This window comes from Parambassis ranga, unplaced genomic scaffold (assembly GCF_900634625.1).
Source record: "Parambassis ranga unplaced genomic scaffold, fParRan2.1 scaffold_200_arrow_ctg1, whole genome shotgun sequence".
In the NCBI taxonomy this organism is placed as follows: Eukaryota; Metazoa; Chordata; class Actinopteri; family Ambassidae; genus Parambassis; species Parambassis ranga.
Genome location: NW_021144751.1, coordinates 41127 through 50037, shown reverse-complemented (window position 1 = coordinate 50037; position 8911 = coordinate 41127). Strand labels below are relative to the sequence as shown.

Below are 8911 nucleotides of genomic sequence, written 5' to 3'. Positions count from 1 at the left end.
TCTAATCCAGCTTTAACTGGATTTTTGTGCTGTTCTGATTGATTACACAAGACTGAACGGGGTCTGAATGTACTCATGTACAAATGCAAGAGGATTATAATCCTGACATAAACTGTGTGCAGAATATGAGACTCACCCTGGATGAACCTGGTCACCAGCAGGTCCAGGTTGTCCTCTCCTGTCACAGTCTGAAGTTTCCTAAACATGTCCTCCAGAACGTCCAGAGACACGTCCTGTGAGTCCCCCCTCCTCTGCTCCTTCAGCTCTGACACTGAGAAACACAAACACATCAGATTCACATCAGTGAGGCGCCAGTCTCATCTTCATCAGCAGGGTTAGCATTAGCATCACAATGTTATGTTTATCATTCATTATTCTCTTTAGTCTTAGTGCCTGTATTCACAATGACACAAGGACACACAAATGTGTAACTGTATTGTATGTGCAACATTATTGCCTGCTACATGAATTCTACTGAGAAACACATGTTGTTTGTACTTTTGTCCTTTTCCGCTGTGGCTTTTTGCATTGATGAAAAATGAATGATACAATTATTGGAACTGTTAGCACTGCTAAAACTTTAGACACATTAGCTACAACATCATGCGGGCCGCCTGCCTCTTACATTGCCTGGTTCCCATTTTGTGGTCGCTCCTCTCGCTGCCCTTGACGCTCATGAAGTTCTTCAGGCTGCTCTGCTGTGCAATAACCCGCTCCAGTTCCTTCATCTCAGCGTTAAAGTGAGCGTGTTCCTTCTCCGCTGTCTCCCTCAGCACGGTCAGCTTGGACTGAGCCTCCACCCTTATGTATACCAGTTCCAGATATGAGCTGCAACATCTCAGAGGTTTCCTTCCATTTAACACAACTGGCTGTCTCAGGAGCTCACCTTTCTTCGTTAGCAGCGCTGATCTGGTTGGTAACTTCTGCGTTCTTCTTGTGGAGTTCCTGCAGTTCCTGCGATACAAATATATCTGCTAATAAAGTGTTGAAGGAGAAATCAACAATGTGCCCATGGTGATGATATGATAAGAGTTGTAACCTTGTTCAGCTTGTTGTGTTGCTGCTGGAAATGGTGACGCTCATTAAGAAGACTCTGCAGCTTCTCCTTCAGATGGCTGTTTTTTGCTAACTGCTCATTGAGTTTAGTGGTGGCCTGGACAGAGATGAACATAAAGTAAACAACAGAATGGCTTTGTTTTGTTTGTTTATGCTGTAGCAATGAGTTTGATGACTCACTCTGTGCAGCTCTCCTTCCACAGATTTCTGAGTGCTCTGTACCTCTGACCTAACACAGAGACTGACAGCTCCTCTTCTCGCTTCCATCATCTCGGACTCCAGGTTTGAAATCTGCCCGCATTAAAGTCAAAAGTAAAAAATATGAATCAACATGAAATGATGAAATACATACACGATATACAGTCAGACCTTTCTCTGCAAGTCCTTTTGTTTTTGCCTCTCTCTCTAGCTCTTCATCCAAAGCATGGTTATGCTGGAGCAGCTTCTGAAGACGCTGGATGTCCTCAGTCTTCATCTCTTTGCGCCTCTTACACGCGCTGAGCTTTTCACGGAGCTCCTCCTGCTCCTTCAGCAGATTCTCAATCTCCTGCCTTCATCCAAGTCAACATGTGATCAGATATACAACAGACACACACACACAAATACAGTGTGTGAGTTACAGTATGGTAAGTGCGCTCACTCTTGTTTGTAGATTTGTCTCTGGGTCTTGCGGTTGTAGGCCTCATTCTCTCTCTCCATGGTCCTCACTCGTCTCTGCAGGTCCTCAAGTTTGGCTTTCTCTAACTCTGTTTAAAAACGTTATTTAACATTACAGATATTTCAACCAAACAACAATACAACTGATAATAATTACAAGATTTAAAAACAAAAAAACACACATCACCTGTGCCACCTGTGCTCGAGGACGACCTTCTTCGAGACATGTTTACACCAAATGCAGCCAAATCTTTAAACAAGAAAACATGAACGAATGTCTTAATGGAAATATCATTGTCCTCTGTCACGTTTCCTATTTAGTCTATTTAAGATATTGAAATCTAATTTTAAATACACAGGTCATCAAAATAACCAAAATGCTAACGGTGTTACAGAAGACATCAAATATTTAGCTTGCTCGTACTTAGCTAAACTATATCAGGTGTGTGAAATGTGTGTGTTGTGCTGTGTAAGAATAAATAAAAGTTTATCTGACCAGCTGTACGCTTGGGAACCCACCGAACCTTTGCAGGACACCAGTACACCGCAGCGGCAGCTGTCTGAAGTGTTGTTAGCAACCGTTGCTAAGGAACACGGGACAATCAGGCCCTGCTCTCAGGCTGTCAGGCAGCGGCCTTCAAGGTGCTCCGTATGAAATTAACACATGAGAGATACTATATGAAATGAGCCTATTTTATAATATGGTAAACAAATATTAATTAAAAGTGAATTTAACAAAATACAAATGCTCATAAAAATAGATGATAAATATTTAATCGACCAGTCATCAATACAGTGTTTAACCACCTCATTGTTGTTAGGTAATGGTGTAAACTGTACATTAGGGTGTGTCCTGGTTCAGTCTGCTCTTCACTACACTGTTCATCCTGCTTTGAAATTGAGTGACAAGACAAGAGAAAAAAACAAGAGACAAATCACCCAGAATGCCCCGTGCTTGTTCATTTCTGAGATTGTTGCTACTAAAAACAGCTTAGAGTGAGCTAAAGATTGATTGTAATTCAGTAGATTGCAACTGCAGCTGCAAGTTTTCTGTCAGGGTCATTGTTGTCTCTGGAATTCCGCACCACAGACCAAAATGAATCCAAAAGTGGACACATGTTGTTTTGGCTGTGAAGTTTTTTAGAATTGTACATTCTTACTGTGACCACTAGATGGCACCAAAGCACTTCAGCACCAGCATCTCTGCTGACACGCCTCTGTTTGCTGTTATGATAGTAAATGTCAGCATGTCCTGGGTGTCCAAGCACAGATGTAAGAGCTGCAGAATAATACAGCACTACAGAGTTCATTTCAGTCGACACCTTGTTGTTGTCATGCACACGTCCAACAGCTTGTAGCTGCTCACATTTTATTAATCCACCTTGCTGAGCATGAAGGCTGGGGGCCAGCAGGTCAGTGGGAGAGGACCATGGTTCAAGTGACTGTAAGCTTTCTTGCTGAAAGAGTTATGTCAGGAAAATAGTTTTACAAATGCACACATGGCTGCCTGAATAAATATTAATATTAAGTATTAAGTAGTTTTTATGTATACTTTTATAGCACATATGTGTGTTCTAAACGAGGTGACGAGCTACTCCTTACATGAAGCCTTACTATACTATACATACTACTATACTATACTATACTATACTATACTATACTATACTACTATACTATACATTTTACACTATGTATACTTTGTTATGCTATAACAGATGTCTTTGTTCTTGCTGTCTTTCTTTAGCCCACATTTCTTTCTTTAATTCTCACAAACCCAACCCAAACAGACACAATGCAGGTTAATTACTTTGTCCAAACTCAGGCAAACATTGAAATTGTTATTTAGTGTTCAGTGCAGTGTGTGACAACATCTGATTTATGTTTATGTGTCTCCCCTATTAAAAAAACACCTTTAAAGTATGTGTATATCAGGTACCTCAGATCCAAGATACAAGAGAGAGAGAGAGAAACAATCAGCTTTTAATTTTGTCTCCCTCATATAGCTTTACATTTTATGTGGTATGATATGAAACAGGTGATAATTAACACCTGAGTCACAGGTTTGGCCTCAATTAATATATGAAGTGCTGAACATGAGATTTAACAAGCCATTACTCAAATTAAGATTCACACTTAGATGGTTTCTTCTTTTCATTTTTCTCACCATTAACATGCTGATAACAATATGCTCATTTAAATGATTTTTAAAGGTAAAATAAAACAAAATGACCTCCCAGCATGTCACACATCATCCGTCTTGCTTTTGAAGGTAAGAAAAATCTGTTATTTTTTATAAAATATTTACACACACAACACTCTTCAAGAAGCACTTAACCCTATCTACCCCAAGCCTATTTTTTAAGGCATCAGCTATGCCCAAAATGAATTGAGTATATCTCAGCAACCACAAGGTGTATTTGAATACTTTTGGTGTCATAATTAAGGGACCACCTTGGAGATTTGCTCAGATGTGAGTATGTAAGTATTAGTTTGTATGCCTCTGGCTCTCAAAAATGGCTGTTTTAATGACAGTTGTCTTCTCTTCATCAAGCTGTAGAGATGCTGACACTGAGTGATATGGGGTATTAACTTTTGTATGACTTGCTAGTTTTAATTATATTAAAAACTTACATTTTTGCATAATTAAGATCGCCAGCTCACACTGCCTATAATTGATAACCTGGGAGTAGGTTGGACTCACTGCCTGCTGATTGGAGTTCCACTCACTAAAGCTACAGTGAGAAATTATTTTTTTCATGTCATCACAAAAAATAAACAATTATTGACCAATGTCATTAAACATGGGACCAAACCAGCCAAACAAAATCCAATAAGGACATAGCTATGTTCAGACTGCAGGTAACTGCCAAAGTAACCCAAATCTGATTTTTTTTTTTTTTGCACAAATTTGACCTGTATCTGATATTGTCATGTCGGAACAGCTCAATTCCGATTTTTTATATCCGACCCAGGCCACTTTCATATGTGGTCCTAAATCAGATATGTATCCCATTTTTTGCAATGCGACCTCAGTCTGAACGGCTATGCGGCATATATCCGACTTTTGCATCAGTGAAAGACTGACGTCCAATTCTGCCGACACAGGAGCGGGCAGAAACCAGGTTATTCTCAGCATCAATTGCCTTTTGCCTGGAAGTAGAGCCAAACTCCAACAGCTTGCCTCGCAGAAGAGGAAGATGTCGACTGTCTTGCCATGAAAGTGATACAGAAAGGCGCTCGCAGACGTATTCAAAGGTTCTCGTCATTCTAAAATTATGAATGTTATGAATGAAGTCAGTGTCTCTAAAAGCAGTCACGTCACTATCCCACCACTCCACACCCACACACATCTCTGCACAGACGCTGCAGCTACTGCTCTCTTCCTTCTCAGCGTTCTTTTAATATATTTGGTTGTAATTATGTGGCTACGATTGGACATTCACATAAACAAAGCCACACAAGCACACATTGTGAGACATCGTATCCTCTTCAAATAAACAAAAAAACGGATTACACCAAAAAATCCGAATTGAGCATCAAGACCTGCAGTCTGAACATAGCCTAAGAGGCAGAGTAGGGATGTTCGAGGTACAAGCAACATGGTGGACTTTCACTCAGAAGTCTGAGGTTTGAGGCTGGATTTGCCATAAAATAACTCCCAGTTAAGGTTAGGCATAAAAGTGTGGGTTAGGTAAAGATCACCTTAAAACACAAGGAGAAACACGATAGTGAACACAACTGAAATATTGACTAGGGTCACTTCAACCTCCATAAAGAAAGCAAAGGGCTTTTTTTAAATAAATAATATAGTTAATTGGATACTGTGTCTGATCCCCCTTTTAGTTGGTTTTACACACACTGTCTGCTTCCTTTATGATTAATTTGTAAAGCACAGCACCTGTTTTATTTTGAAAGTCTGGTTTTCCCTTTGTGTATGTGTGTTGATTACCTGCCCTGCCCTGATTGTTCTCACCTGTGTCTTGTTACCGCCTTGTGTATTACACCCCATTTACACATAGCCAGGTATTTTGAAAAGCAAATATTTCCTTTCCTCTATTTTCCATACATCATCATTTTCAAAAAAGTTTCCGTGTACATTAACACGCGTAAATACACTCCCAAGAGCTGTCATGACTACGCCAGGCCTGTGGATGGCAGTGTAGGAAGAAGGAGGAAAGCCGTGCAAGCCAATCAGAAGCCTTTGTGTCAGAAGTTGTTCCAAAATTGCTGAACCTGGAGACCTAATATGTCTCTGCTCCTCTACACAGTAAGAGGAGCTGTATGCAAACATGTACAAAAGCGCTCACACCAACAGAAATGCAAATGCTACCCGGAAGGCTTACATTACTAGACAACAGCTGCTCTAGGAGCCGTACTACACAAAAGAAGGTCACACAAACTGACACGCAGACTGACGCAAACTGTTTTTCTCCACTTTTGCCAGAGTTTTAGAATAGTTAGTTAGTTTATGTGTAAATGAAAGGCACAAACGAAGGGAAAAGTCTTTTTACAGATACCTGTGTATGTGTAACGGGGGCTCACAGTCCTGTGCCCCCTTTTGTCTTTGTCAGTTGGTCTATGTCTCGTACCTGCTCCCATTTTGTGAGTTTGATGTTTTTGCCTTCGCAGTTGAACTCATTAACCTTTAGACGTTTTATTCTGTTGTTACATTCTCATCAATGTGAGAATCTACTCCTCTTCCTGCACTCTGGGTTCACTGTGGGTGCACACTGTGTGTCAGGGTCTCCCACAGCTCAGTATGGACATGCAAATTAAAGTAATAATGTTTATGACAAACAACCAAATTTGTGAATGGCAGACCCGAAAGTGTAACAGGGAGTTAAAGCAGTCCACGGGGTGCACTGATTCTGCCCCCAGGCTGTTCTTTGCCCAGCTATTAAACAAGTATAAACATGGACTGTAATGTATATAAGCAATTAGGATATAACTGCCAGCAAGCTCCACTGTGGTATCCCATATATTAAATATGTCCTTACATGCTGGCATAAATCAAATGCTTGCTTAAAAAAAATAACGTGTTTCCGTAATCTCCTCCAAGGCTGCAAAAATACAGAGAACATGATCTCAGTGTCCTTAATAAAAGCCATTGCCCTTCTTTTTAAATAAAAACACTCTAGGTGGGGGTTAAATGTCATGCTGAGGGACAGCACTGATTTTTGTCATTTTGTTTTTTTCTGCCAAGATCTCCCAGCTGGACTGGGAATTAGAACCAGTGACATTTTTGTTCGCCAACCTGCCTCATACTGACAGCCTTGTAATGCTAAAAAAAAGAGCTGGCAGCAACGTGAGCTAATTAGTTGTACCCCACAGGATGTTCATATTTATGCCATTGGGAGTGACTAATGAAGTGCTGGCTGCAGCTTCAAACCTGTGTTAGGATAATTCACAGCTAGCCGTCACATCTGTCAGTCATCACACAGTAATAGACGCAGGTTGTAGGGTTGACATTCTTTTTAAGTGACATCTGCTTCTTTTCATTTGTGTGTAGGGTTTGTACTCTACAAAAACAACAACAACAACAAAAAAATTCAGTTTTGGCATCACTTATGTAAGGTGTAATGTGGGTAATCGGAAGAGTCGGGAGGATTCCCGGTGGGCCGGTCGGCGACGAGGAATAGTAGTAATCATGGTAGAATATAAACGATTCTTTGCAGCGCTGTTCGCGCTGAATCGACCTGTCTCTTATGACAGAGGGAGTTTGGGAGCTACCATTTCACACAACACCCCTTTGCATAGCTCACTGTTACCAAAAGTCGAGACGTCAGAGAAGCGAAGCAGGCCAGGAGGCTGAGAAGCGGGTAAAAACGGATAGGAAGAGACCAGGTGGGCTGAAAAAGCCAGGTTAAAGTTCTTGCATTGATTGAGGATGCTGCCAAATGTGCAAAGCTCACTGACATATTCTCAAGAAGACAGAAGAGGCAAATGATAAGGACATATATCGTTAGGCCTAATTGATAATTTAACTAAAACTAGCATAAATACATTCAGCTACACACGTTACCACAATTAGTAACTAACTAAACTAAACAATAGACTAACATTAAAAAATAAATATTCATGCATTGTATAGGCTACATAGGCAATGGCTATTAAAATGAATTTACATAGGCCTAATATATAATATATTTAAATAGTGTAGCCTTATCTAAATAATTTAATAAATAATAGAAGAAGAATAATAATTAAATAATTTAATGTTCAGTAAGTGTGCTGTAAAAGAATTCCCTTATGGCTTGCTTTTTGTAGCATCTGAGGAGCAAAGCCAGGCAGACAATATTGATGAAACCGAAATTAGGGAGGGCCCAGGCACATCTGAATGGAGTGCTGGTAAGTAAAAAAGATGTAACAAAAGTTGTTTTTCAGGACTGTTCATTGTGTTGATACATTAACATAACAAAGATGCTGTTTGTGTCCTGGCATTAGCATTTCCATTTATATATTATTTCATAGGTGAGGCAGATGCTGAGAGAAGGGAAAGAATGACAGTGCCCAGTGAGTCTGCAGTAGTCCAGGGTAAAGCAAAAACAGGCACAGGAACAAGAAGAAGCAGGCCAGGATTTATTTGTTATTTATTAATATTTTCCATACTGTAATAAAACATATATTTTGTGGTAAAATACGTGCTAATTTTTCATGTGGTGAATAATGGGCCAGTCTTAGCCATTAAACTCCCGAGCTGAAAAGTTGTCCCACTCCGCCCCTGTGTACAGCCCACTAAGGTTCACATTGAAGAAAGTCAATCCAGCTAGTGTAGGATTGATACTGGATAGCCTTTAGTCTGGATACGTTCAGACCTATTTTCAAACCTTGATTGTTGTCCTCCAAACCTCTAGGTGGCACCTCGTAATATACAGAGTCTGTTCAGGCCACAACAGGACCACGTGCGTGCATGCGGCGGTGGTCGGAGAGGCCGTAGGCGCACCTTGGCAGCCACGTCTCCGTCAGTCTCCCCCTGGGGCGCTGTGGCTACCACTGGTAGCTCACCACTGCCACTGTGTGAATGTGGTGTGAAAGAATAATGCATCTCAATGTAAGCGCTTTGAGTGCCTGCCCAACAGAGCAGAAAAGCGCAATATAAGACCAATGCATTATTATTATTATGCGTCGTGCTGTTTTTTTTGTCCTGTGTCTCTTGTTCTTTTGGGGTTTTTTTTCGGTTCAAAAAGCAGTTTATTCC

At 40.6% G+C, this 8911-nt stretch overlaps 1 long non-coding RNA gene across 1 annotated transcript; it reads right to left on the bottom strand.

Annotated features, from left to right (window-relative positions):
* Nucleotides 1-221: 221 nt before the first annotated feature.
* Nucleotides 222-949, bottom strand: LOC114429673 (uncharacterized). Its single transcript, XR_003669879.1, has 3 exons — nt 887-949; nt 626-801; nt 222-271 (listed from the first exon to the last, which is right to left on the bottom strand). It is a non-coding gene; the product is annotated as an uncharacterized LOC114429673 (long non-coding RNA).
* Nucleotides 950-8911: the final 7962 nt, after the last annotated feature.